Source organism: Rattus norvegicus, chromosome 11 (assembly GCF_036323735.1).
Source record: "Rattus norvegicus strain BN/NHsdMcwi chromosome 11, GRCr8, whole genome shotgun sequence".
NCBI lineage: Eukaryota > Metazoa > Chordata > Mammalia > Rodentia > Muridae > Rattus > Rattus norvegicus.
The window spans coordinates 94442483-94461877 of NC_086029.1; positions in this window are offsets into that span (position 1 = coordinate 94442483).

Genomic DNA, 19395 nt, shown 5'->3' on the forward strand with positions numbered 1-19395 from the left:
GGATCATTTATTCAATAAAGAACCTGAAAGGGTTGGCCTGAACTTAGGCCTGAAAGACGTGAGAAAAGAAGTTAATTCGCTTATCTAAAAATCATGAGGAAAATTTGGACCTAGAGGTTGGTGATGACTGGGAGGTGGGAGAGGAGAGGAGATAAAGGACAAGAGAAGGTCAGGGTTCCCTGGACTTTGTGTGGACATATGGGCGTCTGTTGAGTAGTAGTTTCATCCGAGGTTAAGCCCTTTTCTCTTGGAGGAAAACTCTTTTATGAGTTTTCTGATATGAAAAAGGAGGTGAAACAAATGGATGGTCTAAATAACAATGAAACATTCCACCTTGTGGGTGTAGTATGGGTGTTTTAACAAATTCTGGCATGGGGTTACTTCCCACCTCAAAGGTTTATGTTCCTGGGTGGACGATATACCCACAGCCTTTATATTTTAATATTCCTTAAGCAGCAGCGTAGCTGGGCAGCTGCCTAGCCTCCATGCTGTTAGAATCTACCTCCCACTGATAAGTCCGAGTTACTTACTAACTTGTATATTCCATCTTGAGTCCTCTTGACCCAGTGGAGCAGCCCTCTCGGCTGTGCTCTCTTGGCCCATTTACATAGTGGCTCTGCTTCGCTTTCTTGCACATTACCTTTCCACGGTGGCTTCCATGGCTTCTCTCCTCCACACTCTCCTGAGGCATGGCAGCTCCCTTCTCCTCCTTCTTGAGGTTCCGAGCACAGGAAACTTAAAAGCCTGCCTATGTTTCCCCTTCCCAGCTATTGGCTGCTGGCATCTTTATTTAAGGAACAGAAATAACTGGAGGCAGGTTCCCAAAATCTCCTTTTGGGACCCTCTCATGCAAACAATTCTCAGGGACCCAATTAGCATTAGAATACAAGCAGCTACATCAGGGAAGTCCCTTAAGACAGGATGTAAACAACTCAAAATCATAGAGGGATGGTTTTGATGTCTTGATTTAATCGGGAATCTGTGTTTACTGCGACCTTGCCCCCAATTGGGTTTTGATCTATTAATAAAAATGCCAATGGCCAATGGCTGGGTGGACAGAAAGAGGTGGAACTTCCAGGTGTCCAAAGGTGAAGAGAGAGGAGAGGGAAGGAAGAGGAAGGAGAGATATTTGGAGATATTTGGGGGAGAGAGATGGAACAGACTCAGAGCTGTAGGGGAGATCTTCCAAAATGTAGGCAGAAAAGAACCCAGCTTACAGAGCCTATAAGGCATTTTAAAAATGAGTTGTGTGTGTGTGTGTGTGTGTGTGTGTGTGTGTGTGTATGTGTGTGTGTGTGTTTCATCAGCAGATCCAAGATAGCTCCTGGGCAGGTGTGAACCTGTGACTGGTCAGGAACTTAAAGTGGTGTACCACTTACCGTTACACAAAATAGCTTCAGGAAGTCCCTGAAACTGATCAGACTCACTAGCTCTCTCCCTCCTGCAAAATATGTTAGCAGTAAAGACTTCTGGTATCACTCTTGGGACAAGCCGAACTGTTTAGAAAAGGCTTAGACTGAGCAACTTAGAACATGCAAACACTAGTCAAGCATTTCTGCAGAGACACTCTCCGACCTGTTAAGCTACCTGCAAGTTGTGTAGTGACTTCCAGTTTCCAGCTTTTGTGAGGTGTTACACATGCCAAGATGGGCTTTGGTGCTCCTGTAAGCAGTTAATTATCATACTCCTGTAAATAACCCCAATAAAATATATTGGTTCAGCAAGTTGGACTTTGGTCAGTCATCAGTTCCCTTTCTGGGCTCAATAGATGTTTGTTCTCACTTCCTCAGGAGTAATTGCCACCCAACAGTGTCAAAGGAAGTTGGAGAGCAGGTAGTCTGCACAAGTCTCTGAGCTGGTTGCAGGGAAGCTCTTACGGTGGCTTAGTTAACTTCTAAGGTCACTACTGAAAGGATCTATGCCACATGCATAATTCCAGGTCCAACTAAAAGCAGCTTCACCAGGGAGCTTGTTTGGAGCCCACATTGAGGAATGAAGCTGAAGGCCTGTGAGCTCAGTCTTTCATTATAGCCTGTCATTTGCAGTGAGCTCGGTGAGAGCCAGGGACTTTCCATAGGACACAACACTGGCTTTGGCACCTGCAAATCTGCTTAAAGGATTAGGGCTACAACCCGGATTACTTTGGAGATACATTCAATACAGACTTATTAAATTATATCGTGGAAAAATGTCTTTAAATATTATGTTTATGCTCTTATCACTTTACAGGCATTAGAAGTAGTTTAGGGGTCGGGAGAGATGGCTTAGTGGTTAAGAGCACTGGCTACTCTTCCAGTGTACCTGGGTTCAACTCCCAACACCCATGTGGTGCCTAACAAACATAGGTAGCTACAGTTTCAGGGGATCCAGCACCTTCTTCTGGCCTCCATAGACACCAGGCATTCATATGGTGGTGCACATACATACATGCAGGCAAAACACTCATACACATAATGTAAATAAATCTTTCAAAATAAGTAGTTGATGCTAAAGAGTATGGAGAGTGGCTTATTTTAGTATACTGAGAGGCTAGCAAGGAGAGATTTGTAAACGTAATTCTTGGAAAACAAACAAACAAACAAACAAACAAACAGTGATGTACTGAGAACTTCAGCTCTGTGAACTACAAAGGCCACTTGTTAGCATTTTGTCTAGGCTCCGCCCCACAGTTACCCGGCAACAGTCAGATGTGCCTGACTCACTATAAAAGGGGCTGCTCATTCCCCCCCTTGCTTTCTTGCCTTTTTTCTCCCCCTCTGTCCTCTCTCTCCTGCTCCCACTCTCGCCCCATCCCTCTCCCCAGTCTCTCTCCACATACTCATGGCCTCTACTTTATTTTCTCTCTCTCTACTACTCTCACAACTCTACTCTCCATGCCCTGAATAAACTCTATTCTATATGTGTGGCTGGTTCCTCAGGGGGAAGGGACGCCTCAGCATGAACCGGAGGAGGCACCTCCTTCCCCCACATCTAACTAAACATCCACCAAACGTATTCCTTCTCTCCCTCTATTTTTATAAAACACAACACCACTGGGCTGCACGTCCTTAGTGACCTTACTTTGGCAAACTGTGGGAACACTGACACTGGTACTGGCCCAGAGAGGGACAGAGCCTTAGCCTCAAACTGTACAGTGAGGGACTTTGCTGACAGTTCGGTGACTTCTTAGGTTTTGAAAAGCGGCAGGGATGTTTGTGGGCAGTAAGTTGCAGTCTCAGAAAGACATCTGAGGAATTTGAGGCAGGCCGTAAGTTCCTGCGGGTGCTGTTAGAGCCTTAAGAGAGGATTTCCAAGGAGCTCATGGAAATGCCCATGGAAAATTGTTTTCCTCATCTTAAGTGTTAACTTCAAACATCTGTAATGTAAATGTGTCCGTGTGGTTTTGTACCCAGTATGTGGCCCATAGAACTGTGTCTGGGCCTCAGCATGGGGCAGTGCTGAAGGGGACCCAGCTGGGTTGAAATCCCACCTAAGCTCGGTTCTCCACACTGTGCAGCCCTGAGTGTGACTGCTGCTGTGGAGGATGCCTTGTGTGAAGCACTTGACCGAAGAGGTCACACTCACAAGGTAGTGTGCAGATTGGCGAGGCCTCAGTAAGTGATGCCACTCGAGGGCGAGGTGTACTGTCCCTCATTGGCTAGCACAGAATGGTAATAAGGATGGGATGCTCTTTGTGGATATGGAAATAGAAGACCAGGCAAAGGTTGGACGTTTCCTATTATTGATCTCCTTGGATTGACCAATTCTCTCAGTATCCCTGAGAAAGTTCAAACATTTTAGTAGGTTTTATTTAAGTTTGAACTAATAAATACCTTCCAGATGTTTTGAATTGCTGTGGGATTGCTGTATCCATATATTACAATTTTAAATTGTAAATGAGACTCAGAGGCAGCTACAGAATTTCTGGGGTTTGGGAGGCTAGGAAGTCCCAGTAGACATTTAGAGTTTAAGCTCACAGGGTGCTTGTGTCTCTATTCTAGTTAATGCTGTATATCCCACCGGTTGCAGAGTACTTTCCAGAAGCATTTATGCAAAAATGTAGTTTTAGGGTTGAAATAAACACGAGGTCCCATGGAGCTAGACAAGAGGAGAGAAAGCAAACTACATGGCTGAACAGAGACTACATTTACTTTGGGTGCATTCAAAACTTCTTTACCAGGACTTTTAAGGGCCTCGGTCTTGTGTTGGAGTGGAGCTAAGGATCAAGACTTTGTAAAATCGCATGTTTACTTTACGTTTCAATACGCCTTCATTAATTTTTGATGGTCAGAGGAACATGTGCCTAAGACATCTACCATTTTATTTACCATATTTTATATATTAACACATATGTGAGGTACTGTGTTTAATATTTGGCTCACACAAATATCAAGACACAATCTTGCCTTCACAAGGATATAGTGGGAGAATGGTCACCTGAACAAGTATTTCTAGTAGAGAGTGTCAAAATGATAGCAAAGTCCAGAGTTGTAGGGGTGGGGTGGGGGCTAATAGGAGGCAAATCCAACTGAAACTGACTGGGGTCGGGGAAGCGAGGTTCCAGGGGAAGTGACTACTTGAATCTTAGTAGAGACCCTTCTGTACTAGGTGAGCTGTGGCTCTCCTCTTAGCTGTCCACATAGGAGCCACTTTAGTCTCGTTCCAGGATCAAGACCTCTCCTTGTCTCTCATCCAGAGAAAGCATCTTCCTGAAAAGCTTTGCTATTTCTTTCCCCTATGCTGTTACTTGACTCCATATGGAAGCCTATGGCTGAAGTCCCTGCTTCCCCATACAAACCAATCTCATCCCAAAGAGCTCTGTGTATACTTCGTGCCTCACAGACAGAGCATAGCTTTCTGCATGGAGAAGTTTGAATTGAAAATAACCACCCATTCTGATGGCTCACCTAATATTCTCAGATTAGGAAATCTAGGCAAAGATTCTCTCACTAAGCTATATCCTCAAACTCTGATTAAGAAAACTGATTTTACATTTGCAGAACTTAAAATTTGTCTTTTAAAGAATAAAATTCAAATAATTTTTGTTCTGCTTCTTACCGTTTAGTTTTGTGTGGAGTAGTAAGACAGAAGAGCATTGCAAAAAAAATAAAATAAAGGCTATCTTTCCTGGTTAGTGGGGGCACTATAAAGAACAAAATGGAGCCGGAGAGGTGGCTCAGTGGTTAAGAACACTGGCTGCTCTTCTAGAGTGCCCAGGTTCAATTCCCAGCACCCACGTGGCAGCTCACAATTGCCTATAACTCCAGTACCAGGGGATCTCTTCTGGCCTTCCAACGTGCCGGGCGCACACGTGTGCTGCACAGATATATGTGCAGGCAAAAATCCACAGACATAAAAATAAATAAAAAAAATAAAAACCCCAAAACAAAATTTGGACTGAATACCAACTGAATGTCAATCGAACACCAACGGCTTGTTTTAACTTGAGTATTTCTTATTTACATTTTGAATGTTATTCCCTTTCCCGGTTTCCGGGCAAACATCCCCCTCCCCCCTCCCCTTCCTTATGGGTATTCCCCTCCCAACCCTCCCCCCATTGCCGCTCTCCCCCCAACAATCACATTCACTGGGGGTTCAGTCTTAGCAGGACCAAGGGCTTCCCCTTCCACTGTTTCTCTTACTAGGATATTCATTGCTACCTATGAGGTCAGAGTCCAGGGTCAGTCCATGTATAGTCTTTAGGTAGTGGCTTAGTCCCTGGAAGCTCTGGTTGCTTGGCATTGTTGTACATATGGGGTCTCAAGCCCCTTCAAGCTCTTCCAGTTCTTTCTCTGATTCCTTCAACGGGGGTCCTATTCTCAGTTCAGTGGTTTGCTGCTGGCATTCGCCCCTGTATTTGCTGTATTCTGGCTGTGTCTCTCAGGAAACGGCTTGTTTTAAATAAAGCTGAGAGCAAATGTTTGTTAGTACAGCCACACGCTGCTCTCACTTGGGATGAATTTTGCAGGAGAGCAAATTTAAATTTATCAGTCAATAAAACATGAGGCTAAGAATAGTCTAGACGGAAGGTGATATTCAAGGCATGTGTCGGCTGATCGCCGAGAAGCTTGAAGTGGTAGGGCTGTGTCACTGAGGTTGGAAAATAAGACGTGCAGTAGTATCTTACTGTGCTCTGGGTTACCACAATGGAGTATCTTCTGGGAAAATTGTAAAGCAAAGGAATGGGTTTCTCGTAGTTCTTGAGACTGAGCAAGGAGGCAGGGGGTTATATGTGGTAAGGGCCTACTTTCTTGTGGGAATTCTAAAGACTGTGGTGTGTGGTACAGGGCACCATCGCCTGAAATAGAACAGTAGTGTCTTCATTGGTTACTGTTGCTGTACGGCAACGTCATGACCAAGGCAAGCTGGGGAGGAAAGGGTTGATTTGGCTCACACTTCCACAGCACTGTTCATCACCAAAAGAAATCAGGACAGGAATTCAAGCAGGGCAGAAACCAGGAGTCAGGAGCTGATGCGGAGGCCATGGAACAATGCTGCTGACTGGCTTGCCCCTCATGGCTCACTCACCCTGCTTTCTTATAGAACCTAGACCACCAGCCCAGGGATAGAACCACTCACAACGGGCGGGGCCCTCCTCATCAATCAGTAATTAAGAAAATGCATTACAGGCTTGCCTACAACACAATCTTTTGGAGGCATTTTCTAAATTGAGGTTCCTGCTTGTCAGATGACTTAAGCTAGTATAAAGTTGGCATAGAACTATGTAGCATACCAAGTGCATCAAAGGGCTTATTTTTTTTTTTTAATATTGCTTCAAAGATAGTTCCAATTAACTTGAAAACAGGTCTATCACTCATGAGGGCACTTTTCAAAGATCCTATGTGGTTCCATTTTTAAATTTTATTTATTTATTTATTTATTTATTTATTTATTTATTTATTTATTATTTGTTTATTTAATGTGTATAGGTGTTAGACCTACATGTATGTCTATGTAGCATCTGCATGTGAAAGACCTCCAGAGCGGGGAGACCCTCACTCAAGTCTCGGGATGACGCGACCCCCCCAAGAACTCATGTGAGACCGTCCTTGCTGTAATAACACTAGGTTTATTGATAGGAACCAGTGCACTGTGGTCGAGACTCATATCCCACGCAGGGGTAGAGGGATTTGACCCCCAGTAGCTGGGAGAAGAGGTATTTTAAAGGGAGAAGCCACAACTCAAGGGGGTAGGGATGGCGTCATTGGAAAATGTCGAGAATACCAGTGAAAAATCACAAGGAGAAGCTTCCTGTTTCTCAAGATTGTTCTTTAAGATTTTAATCTAAATTTATGGTCAGCTAGTTCCTGGGAGAGAGTTGTTGAACCAGCTGTTGTAATCATCAGTTCTGTGGTCAGTCAAGTTCCTGGAACAGAGTCACTGAACTGGCTGACCTACATTTTTGGCTCTACTCTGTTTGCTAGGGGGTCTGATTTTTTTCCTGGTCCTTCACATGCAGTGCACACGGACACCAGAAGAGGCTGTCAGATCCCCACTGGGACTGGAGTTACAGACAGTTGTGAACAGCCATGTTGATACTGGGAATCAAACCTAGGTCCTCTATAAGAACACTCAGTGCTCTTAACTGCTGAGATGTTTCTCCAACCCCTGATCTCATTTCTCTCCTTTTTTTCCTTTCTCCATTAATTTATTTATTCACTTTACATCCTGATCACAGCTCCCCCCTTCTCTTCCTCGTCCCTCTCTTCACACCCTCCCTTCCCCATCCCCTTATTCCCTTCACCTATGAGAAGGTGGAGGTTCCTCCTGGGGAACCAACCCACTCTGGCCTCAAGTCACTGCAGGAATAGGTACATCTGCGTTCACTGAAACCAGTCAAGACAGTCCAGTTAGGGGAGCAGAATCAATGGACAGGGAACAGAGTCAGGCTAAGTGCAGGGAGCTATGTCCCAGGTCGAGTCCTCTCTGGAAGGCAGTTGAGGAGGGAAACCTTGGTGGGGGAGAAGGGAAAAACTTCCTTCTGCTAGAGTAAAGGTTGCTTAGATACTCTGAGGCCAGAAGCCCTGGGTTCAGGTGAATTAACACCTGAGTATAAAACAGTAGGTAGATGGGGAACGGTTGTTAAATAAAGAGGTTCTTTGTTCTTTTTTTTCTGTAGGTCCTCCAGTCGCCCCAAGGCTGGGAGTTTATTTAAAGTCATTCACATGAAGAAACAAAAACTTTAAAAAGAGATTCTATTCTTTATTTCTAAGAGAAGAAAAAAGTGTGTGGTGGGGGGAGAGAGCCTATCACTAAGGAAAAAAAAATCTGTCTGTGTCTTTGTTCTCAGTCCTTACTATTTTTTCCTCAGGATACATATATGGTACTCCAAGCATCTTTCTTCAATAGCTCACACAAATTCAAACATAAATTCAAGTCATAAATTGGATAAGAAGTAACAGCAGAGATGTTTTTGTGCGCTCCCATTGAGACTAGATATCTATTCTAGACATTCGTTATCTGTCACTAGCTCCACAGGTTCATTGAGAGTCTAAAATTACAATTCCTAAGTCTAAGTTAGTGGTATGTCAAAAAGCAATTCATCTGCCAGTGTCTCATTAGTATTTAAACTTCGTATAGATATACCCAGTCAATATTTTATCTTCTGTCCTTGAACCTATCATAAATCTTTCATTCTTTTTATGACCATTAGTTAATGGTGTCACAGCCTACAGGAATGCATCCCTAAATTGTAAATCTGTTTCAGTGTCTGCTTTCCATGTTAGCACAGTTAACTTGTGACACACGAAGACTCCAGAGTCTTAATTGCAGACTTCATATTATAGAAGGTCCTAACTGCAGCCCTTATTATAAAGGGCTCAATAATAACTATCATAAATTTAGAAATTCATATTAGAATCATCATTGGGAATGAAGAAATCTTCTATTTGTATATATAGCTCTACTTCAAGACAGTATATCTTCATTGATCTGCAAAAAATCTGCCCAATAGTGTGGCTAATGCCCAGAGATTGTTATATTAACTTAATAATGTCAGGAGAGGCATATCAATAGCAGATATCAATCCCAAGATGTTGTCCCTTGGGCCTTTCCTCAAAGAAGAGCTCATTTATTCCAACCCAAAAGTCACCTGATATCCTTTAGTATCTTCTGATGGCTCTGACAAGTAAGCCCTTGTTCCAGTTGTTGGGGGAGTCACATAAAGACAAGCTGAACATCTGATGTGTGTGCGTGCGTGTGTGTGCGTGTGTGTGCGTGTGTGTGCGTGTGTGTGTCTGTGTCTGTGTATGTGTGTATGTGTGTGTGTGCGTGTGTGTGCGTGTGTGTGCGTGTGTGTGTGTCTGTGTCTGTGTATGTGTGTATGTGTGTGTGTGTGTCTGTGCGTGTGTGTGCATGTGTGTGTGTGTGTCTGTGTCTGTCTGTGTATGTGTGTATGTATGTGTGTATGTGTGAGTGTGTGTGTGTGTTGAGGAGGTCGGGCCAGCCTTTATATGCTCTTTGGTTGGTGGTTTAGTCTCTAGGAACCCCCAAGAGTCCATGTTAGTTGTCCCTGTTGGTTTTCTTTTCTTTTTTTTTTTCTGACCTCAGTTTCTTTCTTTTTTTTTTTCCTTTTCTCCATCTTTATTAAATTGGTCATTTCTTATTTACATTTCAATTGTTATTATCTTTCCTGGTTTCCAAGCAAACATCCCCTTAGCCCCTCCCCCTCCCCTTCTATATGGGTGTTCCCCTCCCCGTCCTCCTACCCTTACCGAACTCCCCCCAACAATCCTGTTCACTGGGGGTTCAGTCTCAATAGCATATTTTAAGGACTAGAACTTCACATTAATTACATTTTTTAAATTAACTTGAGTATTTCTTACTTACATTTCGAATGTTATTCCCTTTCCCAGTTTCTGGGCCAACATCACCCTAACCCCTCAACCCTCCTCTTCTTTATGGGTGTTCCCCTCCCCATCCTCCCCGCATTGCCGCCCTCCCCCCAACAATCATGTTCACTGGGGGTTCAGTCTTAGCAGGACCAAGGGCTTCCCCTTCCACTGATGCTCTTACTAGGCTATTCATTGCTACCTATGAGGTTAGAATCCAGGGTCAGTCCATGTATAGTCTTTGGGTAGAGGCTTAATCCCTGGAAGCTCTGGTTGCTTGGCATTGTTGTTCATATGGGGTCTCCAGCCCCTTCAAGCTCTTCCAGTCCTTTCTCTGATTCCTTCAACGAGGGTCCCCTTCTCAGTTCAGTAGTTTGCTGCTGGCATTCGCCTCTGTATTTGCTGTATTCTGGCTGTGTCTCTCAGGAGAGATCTAAATCCGGTTCCTGTCGGCCTGCACTTCTTTGCTTCATCTAACTTGTCTAATTGGGTGGCTGTATATGTATGGGCCACATGTGGGGCAGGCTCTGAATGGGTGTTCCTTCTGGCTCTGTTTAATCTTTGCCTCCCTTTTCCCTGCCAAGGGTATTCTTGTTCCCCCTTAAAAGAAGGAGTGAAGCATTCCCATTCTGATCATCCGTCTTGAGTTTCATTTGTTCTGTGCATCTAGGGTAATTCAAGCATTTGGGCTAATAGCCACTTATCAATGAATGCATACCATGTGTGTTTTTCTGTGATTGGGTTACCTCACTCAGGATGATATTTTCCAGTTCCCTCCATTTGCCTATGAATTTCATAAAGTCATTGTTTTTGATAGCTGGGTAATATTCCATTGTATAGATGTACCACATTTTCTGTATCCATTCCTCTGTTGAAGGGCATCTGGGTTCTTTCCGGCTTCTGGCTATTATAATAAGGCTGCGATGAACATAGTGGAGCACGTGTCTTTTTTATATGTTGGGGCATCTTTTGGGTATATGCCCAAGAGAGGTATAGCTGGATCCTCAGGCAGTTCAATGTCCAATTTTCTGAAGAACCTTCAGACTGATTTCCAGAATGGTTGTACCAGTCTGCAACCCCACCAACAATGGAGGGGTGTTCCTCTTTCTCCACATCCTCACCAGCATTTGCTGTCACCTGAGTTTTTGATCTTAGCCATTCTCACTGGTGTGAGGTGAAATCTCAGGGTTGTTTTGATTTGCATTTCCCTTATGACTAAAGATGTTGAACACTTCTTTAGGTGTTTCTCAGCCATTTGGCATTCCTCAGCTGTGAATTCTTTGTTTAGCTCTGAACTCCATTTTTTAATAGGGTTATTTGTCTCCCGGCGGTCTAACTTCTTGAGTTCTTTGTATATTTTGGATATAAGGCCTCTATCTGTTGTAGGATTGGTAAAGATCTTTTCCCAATCTGTTGGTTGCCGTTTTGTCCTAACCACAGTGTCCTCTGCCTTACAGAAGCTTTGCAGTTTTATGAGATCCCATTTGTCGATTCTTGATCTTAGAGCATAAGCCATTGGTGTTTTGTTCAGGAAATTTTCTCCAGTGCCCATGTGTTCGAGATGCTCCCCCACTTTTTCTTCTATTAGTTTGAGTGTATCTGGTTTGATGTGGAGGTCCTTGATCCACTTGGACTTAAGCTTTGTACAGGGTGATAAGCATGGATCTATCTGCATTCTTCTACATGTTGACCTCCAGTTGAACCAGCACCATTTGCAGAAAATGCTATCTTTTTTCCATTGGATGGTTTTGACTCCTTTGTCAAAAATCAAGTGACCATAGGTGTGTGGGTTCATTTCTGGGTCTTCAATTCTGTTCCATTGGTCTATCTGTCTGTCTCTGTACCAATACCATGCAGTTTTTATCACTATTGCTCTGTAATACTGCTTGAGTTCAGGGATAGTGATTCCGCCAGAAGTCCTTTTATTGTTGAGGATAGTTTTAGCTATCCTGGGTTTTTTGTTATTCCAGATGAATTTGCAAATTGTTCTGTCTAACTTTTTGAAGAAATGGATTGGTATTTTGATGGGGATTGCATTGAATCTGTAGATTGCTTTTGGTAAAATGGCTATTTTTACTATATTAATCCTGCCAATCCATGAGCATGGGAGATCTTTCCATCTTCTGAGGTCTCTTCAATTTCTTTCTTCAGAGGCTTGAAGTTCTTATTGTATAGATCTTTTACTTGCTTGGTTAAAGTCACACCGAGGTACTTTATATTATTTGGGACTATTATGAAGGGTGTCATTTCCCTAATTTCTTTCTTGGCTTGTTTCTCTTTTGTGTAGAGGAAGGCTACTGATTTATTTGAGTTAATTTTATACCCAGCCACTTTGCTGAAGTTGTTTATCAGCTTTAGTAGTTCTCTGGTGGAACTTTTGGGATCACTTAAATATACTATCATTTCATCTGCAAATACTGATATTTTGACTTCTTCTTTTCCAATCTGTATCCCCTTGATCTCCTTTTGTTGTCTGATTGCTCTGGCTAGAACTTCAAGAACTATATTGAATAAGTAGGGAGAGAGTGGGCAGCCTTATCTAATCCCTGATTTTAGTGGGATTGCTTCAAGTTTCTCTCCATTTAGTTTAATGTTAGCGACTGGTTTGCTGTATATGGCTTTTACTATGTTTAGGTATGGGCCTTGAATTCCTATTCTTTCCAGGACTTTTATCATGAAGGGGTGTTGAATTTTGTCAAAAGCTTTCTCAGCATCTAATGAAATGATCATGTGGTTTTGTTCTTTCAGTTTGTTTATATAATGGATCACGTTGATGGTTTTCCGTATATTAAACCATCCCTGCATGCCTGGGATGAAGCCTACTTGATCATGGTGGATGATTGTTTTGATGTGCTCTTGGATTTGGTTTGCCAGAATTTTATTGAGTATTTTTGCGTTGATATTCATAAGGGAAATTGGTCTGAAGTTCTCTTTCTTTGTTGGGTCTTTGTGTGGTTTAGGTATAAGAGTAGATGTGGCTTCATAGAAGGAATTCAGTAGTGCTCCATCTGTTTCAATTTTGTGGAATAGTTTGGATAGTATTGGTATGAGGTCTTCTATGAAGGTTTGATAGAATTCTGCACTAAACCCGTCTGGTCCTGGGCTCTTTTTGGTTGGGAGACCTTTAATGACTGCTTCTATTTCGTTAGGAGTTATGGGGTTGTTTACGTGGTTTATCTGTTTCTGATTTAACTTCGGTACCTGGTATCTGTCTAGAAAAATGTCCATTTCCTGCAGATTTTCAAGTTTTGTTGAATATAGGCTTTTGTAGTAGGATCTGATGATTTTTTGAATTTCCTCTGATTCTGTAGTTATGTCTCCCTTTTCATTTCTGATTTTGCTAATTTGGACACACTCTCTGTGTCCTCTCATTAGTCTGGCTAAGGGCTTATCTATCTTGTTGATTTTCTCAAAGAGCCAACTTTTGGTTCTGTTGATTCTTTCTATGGTCCTTTTTGTTTCTACTTGGTTGATTTCAGCTCTGAGTTTGATTATTTCCTGCCTTCTCTTCCTCCTGGGTGTATTTGCTTTTTTTTTTGTTCTAGAGCTTTTAGGTGTGCTGTGAAGCTGGTGACATATGCTCTTTCCTGTTTCTTTCTGCAGGCACTCAGCGCTATGAGTTTTCCTCTTAGCACAGCTTTCATTGTGTCCCATAAGTTTGGGTATGTTGTACCTTCATTTTCATTAAATTCTAAGAAGTCTTTAATTTCTTTCTTTATTTCTTCCTTGACCAGGTTATCGTTGAGTAGAGCATTGTTCAACTTCCATGTATATGTGGGCGTTCTTCCCTTATTGTTATTGAAGACCAGTTTTAGGCCGGACCACAGCAACTTTTATAAAAGAAAACATTTATTTGGGGGTGGCTTACGTTTCAGAGGTTTAGTCCTTTATTGACATTTCAGGAAGCCTGGCGTGCAGACAGATATGGTGCTGAAGACAGAGTTGAAAGTTCTGCATCTTGATCCACAGTGAGCAGGGAGAGCACTTAGGTGTACTTCCTCTAACAATGTGACATCTACTCCAGAAGGCCACTCCTCCTAATGATGCCGTTTATAATGGGTCAAACATTGCAACACATGAGTCTCTGGGGGTCATACCTATTCAAACAACCACTAGAAGTCTGTGGGACATTTTCTTGATTAATGATTAATATGGATGGGTCCAGTTCATGGTGGGTGGTGCTCCCTGCTTAGCTAAAATATTCATTGTTCATTAAAAAGCAATTATTCAGTATTTAAATATTATGTGGTTCCTGAGCTCCCTCTTGGTGTAGATGTTTAATTGAATTCCAATATAGTCTGGTAAGACGCAAGGCTTCTTTCTTTCTTCCTTCTTTCTTCCTTTCTTCCTTCCTTCCTTCCTTTCTTTCTTTCTTTCTTTCTTTCTTTCTTTCTTTCTTTCTTTCTTTCTTCCTTTCTTTCTTTCACTTCTTAAGTCTTGGTTTGTGCCTGTGGTGTTGTTAATTTGCTCATTTATTGCTGTGATAACACATTGACCAAAACTCCCTGGGGGAGGAAGAGGTTAATTTCACCAGATTAGCCTATAGGCAAGTTTGTGGGGCATTTTCTTGACTAATGCTTGATATTGGAAGTCCAGCCCACTGTGGACTGTACCACACTGGGTCAGATGGTCCTGAGTTGTGTAAAAGAGGCACAAGCTAGTAAGCAGTATTCCTCCATGGCTTCTGCTTAAGTTCCTGACCTCTTCCTCTAAAACTTTGTTTTGTCAGGGTTTTAACATAGCATTAGAAAATCAAGTTAATACAGGCATTAATATCAGGAGTGGAGTATGTTGTGATAGATCTGATCATATTGTTTGAGGGAGAATTGTATAAGTGTTTGGAACTTTGAGTTGGAAAATGCATTACCGTTCAATACTTGGTAAGCTGTTCTTTGAGAACTTGGATGATAATTCTGAGAGCAATATAGACCTGACTTCCAAAGCTTCAAAGGAAAGCAAAGACTCTATCATCCCAGCAAAGAGCAAGGGCTCTTTAAACAATATTTTGGAATTAAGAATCTGGTTTCTGGCCGGCTGTGGCGGAAGAATCAGCTATAATTAACAAGAGATCAACACCCCCAAAGTGAAACAAGAGACCAGGATCATTGGGCCAAAATTTTCTGAGAAATATTTCCTCAGGATCAGCACACAGAAACTCTGGTCTAGAAAGGCCAGGGCTGCAGCTTATGCTGGGATCAGAACTTGGTAACGTGTAAGAGGCTTCCATGTGGTATTGCTTTTGGCAGAACAGAAACTGCAGGATTGAAGAGTTTGTGGAGAGATATGAAAGCTTACTTAGCATCATGTGACAGGGTTGGAGTCCCTGAAGAAGGCCCAGTAGAGACCACTAATAAAGGCAAAGCTTCAGTTGCAGTGTTAGATCCAGAATTTTGGAGATGCCAGGATTAAGGAATGACAACAGTGGCAGATGTAGAATGAAGCCAGTCTGAGTCTATGAGACAAGCTGTGTGTCTGTAAATAGCACAGGCGGATAATTAGAGCTGCCCAAGTCATGTGAAGCCTAGAAGATCATAAGTGAGTCCCAGATATTAGGCACTGAATTATTAACACTGTTGATTTTTTTTTTTAAAACTGTGTCATAGGTTCATTTTTGTGAAGCAACATCATGACCAAGGCAACTTTTATAAAGGAAGACATTTAATTGGGCCTGGCTTACAGTGTCAGTTCAATTCATCATTCTCATGGTGGGGAGCATGGCAGCATCCAGGCAGACGGGTGCTGGAGAAGGAGCTCAGAGCTCTACATCCTGATCTGAAGGCAGCCAGAAGGACAGTGGCATCTGCAGAAAGCTGGGAGGAGGGTCTCATTTCACACTGGGTGGAACCTGAGTATATGAGCCGCAAGCTCACCTCCACAGTGACATACGTCTTTCAACAAGAACACACTTACTCTAACAAGGCCACACTTTCTAGTAGTGCTACCCTCTGGGCCAAGCATATTCAAACTACCACACTATGTTTAAGTTCTTTCTTGGATTAAGAAAATATCTTTATTTTGAAGGAGCCCCAATTGAGAGATTCGGACTTTTTAAAGAGACATTGGAATTTAAGAGAACTTACAGTTTTAAAAGTGTGTTTTAAAAGAAAAATTCAAAACTATAGGGCTTTAAGAAAAAGCTGCACTATAGTTTACATTGTGAAATTAACATGAGATCTTGGGGATAGAAAAAAGAAAGGAAAGGTTATGATTTAATAGTTTTGTGTTCATGTTTCAAGTTAACAAAAGGTTAATTGTGAGTTTTTTGGTTTTGTTTTGTTTTTTGTTTGTTTGTTTTTATTTTGTCGACTTGATACAAGCTAGAGCCATCTTGAAAGAGGGGACATTATTAGTCAAGGAATTGCCTGTATAAGATTTGCATTAGCAAACCAGAAACTTCTTGATTGGTAATCAATGTGAGAGGGTCTGAGACAGGTAGTCTTGGGGTGTATACAAGGCAAATTCATCAAGCTACGATGAGAAATGCAGTAACTGTCATTCCCTTGTGGTTTCTGCTTATTTCTGCTTCCAGGTTTCTTTCTTGAGTTTCTGCCCTGACTTCTCTTTATGTTGGACTGTAAGCTTTACGATGAAGTAAAACATTTTCTTCCCAAGTTGCTTTTGATCATGGTGGTTATCACAGCATCTGAAAGCAAACTAAGACAATTTTATAGTGTCTCATGTGCCATGGGAAAGACTGTATTCTATTTTTTGTATTGAATATTCAGTAGGTTCTGATCTGGGAAATATCTTAATTGACTCTTTATTGATTTTTTGTTTGGAAGCCTTATTTATTTATTTACTTATTTTTTATTTATTTATTCTCTGTATAGCTGTGGCTGCTCTAATGCTTGTTCTGTAGATCAGGCTAGCCTTGAACTCAGCAATCTGCCTGCCTTTACTTCCCAGTGTTGGGGTTAAAGGTATGTGCCATGATGTCTAGCTTGGAAGCTTCATTTAAATCTAAGAGTGGAGTATTAAACTTTTCCACTATTATTGTGTCAAGACCTATGTGACATTTTATTCTTTTAATGTTTTAGGAAATTGGGAGCCCCAATCTTTAGTGTGTAATTATTTATAATTGTTATATTTTTCTTGGTGAAACTTCTATGTAGTGGTTTAATTTATCTCACTGACTAGTTACAGTTTAGAGTCTATAAGATACAAGAATCATTATGATTGTTAATGGACTCCATTTGCTTGGTAGATTTATTCCCACTTACTAATTCTCAAGTTTGGACATCTAAGTGCATTTTTTAGAAACAAAGCTAATTGGATTTTGTTTAGTTTTGGTTTTTCAAGACAGAGTTTCTCTGCATAACAAAGCCCTGGCTGTCCTGGACTGAATTTGTAGACTAGGCTGTGTTGTTGTAAAATTATAAAAAATAAAACGCTGTCTTTTATCCCTCTCACCCACTCTGCTCCATCCCATATCACACTGCCAATGGCTACTCTCTGAGCCTGGCAGCAATCTCTCTACCCATCCAGTTCCCAAGGCAGGAACCATGCCAGACATATACATCCCAATTCTGTGGTGGCTTAGTGTCTCAGCTGCCACTTACGCTCTTAAACTTAATTCGCCACAAGAAAGAGCAATAACCTCTGATCCAATTGATAAGATATAATTGCCCACCTAAACATACAAAGCCCTGTACACATCCATCCCTTAAGAACATTCATAACAACCTGTAAAGGTGTAGAGTGGAATCTTAACATCCGCCTCCATGTTCTCTCTCAGTGGCTTCTTAGCCTTTCTCTTTCCATTCCAGTCTCCTCCTCTTCCCTCAAAGTTTTCTTCCGCCCATCCTTCCTTCTCATCTAACCACAGGCCTCGTTCTATCTTGTACCTACCTTCACCTGTATGATATGCTACAAGGCTGGACTTGAACTCATAGATTCACCTGCCTCTGCTTTTTGAGGACTAGGATTAAATGCATGTGCCACCAGGTCTGGCTGGATCTTGATTGTTTAATCCATTCAGTTACTGTGGATCTTTTTATTAGTGAGTCGAGGTTATTTGTATTTAAAGTTATTATTCAGAAGGATTTGCTATTTCCTGTGATTTTGCTACTTGATGTTTTGTTTGTTTGGATCATTGATATTTCTTTTCCTCTGCTTTATTTATGTTAGGTATTTGATTGTTTGCTTCTTTGGTGTGTTGATTGATTTATTTCCTATTCTTTGGTTATCTGTTCAACTCACAAAATGTATTGTTTTATGTTTTCTCATAAATGAGACTGTTACTTTTTTCTTCATGAGCAGTATTTCTTTAATAATTCTCTGCAGCAACGCTTGGTTTTCATGAATTGCCTTAATTCATGCTTGATTTGAACTCTTTTTAATTCACCATAGGGGTGAATAATTTATAATTAATTTTAAGATCCAGGGGTCATCTGGGAAGATGGAGTCTCAATTATATACCATTGGTTATATTATTGTGGTTTACACTGAAGTTATCTGTATTTTGATTCTAATTCCGCTGCCCCAAGGACGGCTGCCTAGTCATGTACTCAGGACTCAGGTGACTTCCTCAGAACCTTCTCCCCATTTAATTTGTAAAATACAGGTGAGGGGCAGGTACAGGATAGAAGGAGGCCTGTCACTGGAGGAGAAGGAAGGATGGGTGGGAGAGAAGTTTGAAGGAAGAGGAGGAGACTGGAACAGAAAGGAGGAGAGAAGAGGGAGAGAGAGAAGCCGTGGCAAGACAATATGGCGGTTGATGTTAAGATTCCATGCTGTACCTTTACAGGTTGTTACAAATATTCTTTTTTTTTTTTATTAACTTGAGTATTTCTTATATATATTTCGAGTGTTATTCCCTTTCCCGGTTTCCAGGCAAACATCCCCCTCCCCCCTCCCCTTCTTTATGGGTATTCCCCTCCCCATCCTCCCCCTCTTGCCGCCCTCCCCCCAACAATCTAGTTCACTGGGGGTTCAGTCTTAGCAGGACCCAGGGCTTCCCCTTCCACTGGTGCTCTTACTAGGATATTCATTGCTACCTATGAGGTCAGAGTCCAGAGTCAGTCCATGTATAGTCTTTAGGTAGTGGCTTAGTCCCTGGAAGCTCTGGTTGCTTGGCATTGTTGTTCATATGGGGTCTCGAGCCCCTTCAAGCTCTTCCAGTTCTTTCTCTGATTCCTTCAACGGGGGTCCTATTCTCAAATCAGTGGTTTGCTGCTGGCATACGCCTCTGTGTTTGCTGTATTCTGGCTGTGTCTCTCGGGAGAGATCTACATCCGGCTCCTGTCGGCCTGCACTTCTTTGCTTCATCCATCTTGTCTAATTGGATGACTGTATATGCATGGGCCATATGTGGGGCAGGCTCTGAATGGGTGTTCCTTCTGTGTCTGTTTTAATCTTTGCCTCTCTCTTCCCTGCCAAGGGTATTCTTGTTCCCCTTTTAAAGAAGGAGTGAAGCATTCATATTTTGATCATCCGTCTTGAGTTTCATTTGTTCTAGGCATCTAGGGTAATTCAAGCATTTGGGCTAATAGCCACTTATCAATGAGTGCATACCATGTGTGTTTTTCTGTGATTGGGTAACCTCACTCAGGATGATATTTTCCAGTTCCCTCCATTTGCCTATGAA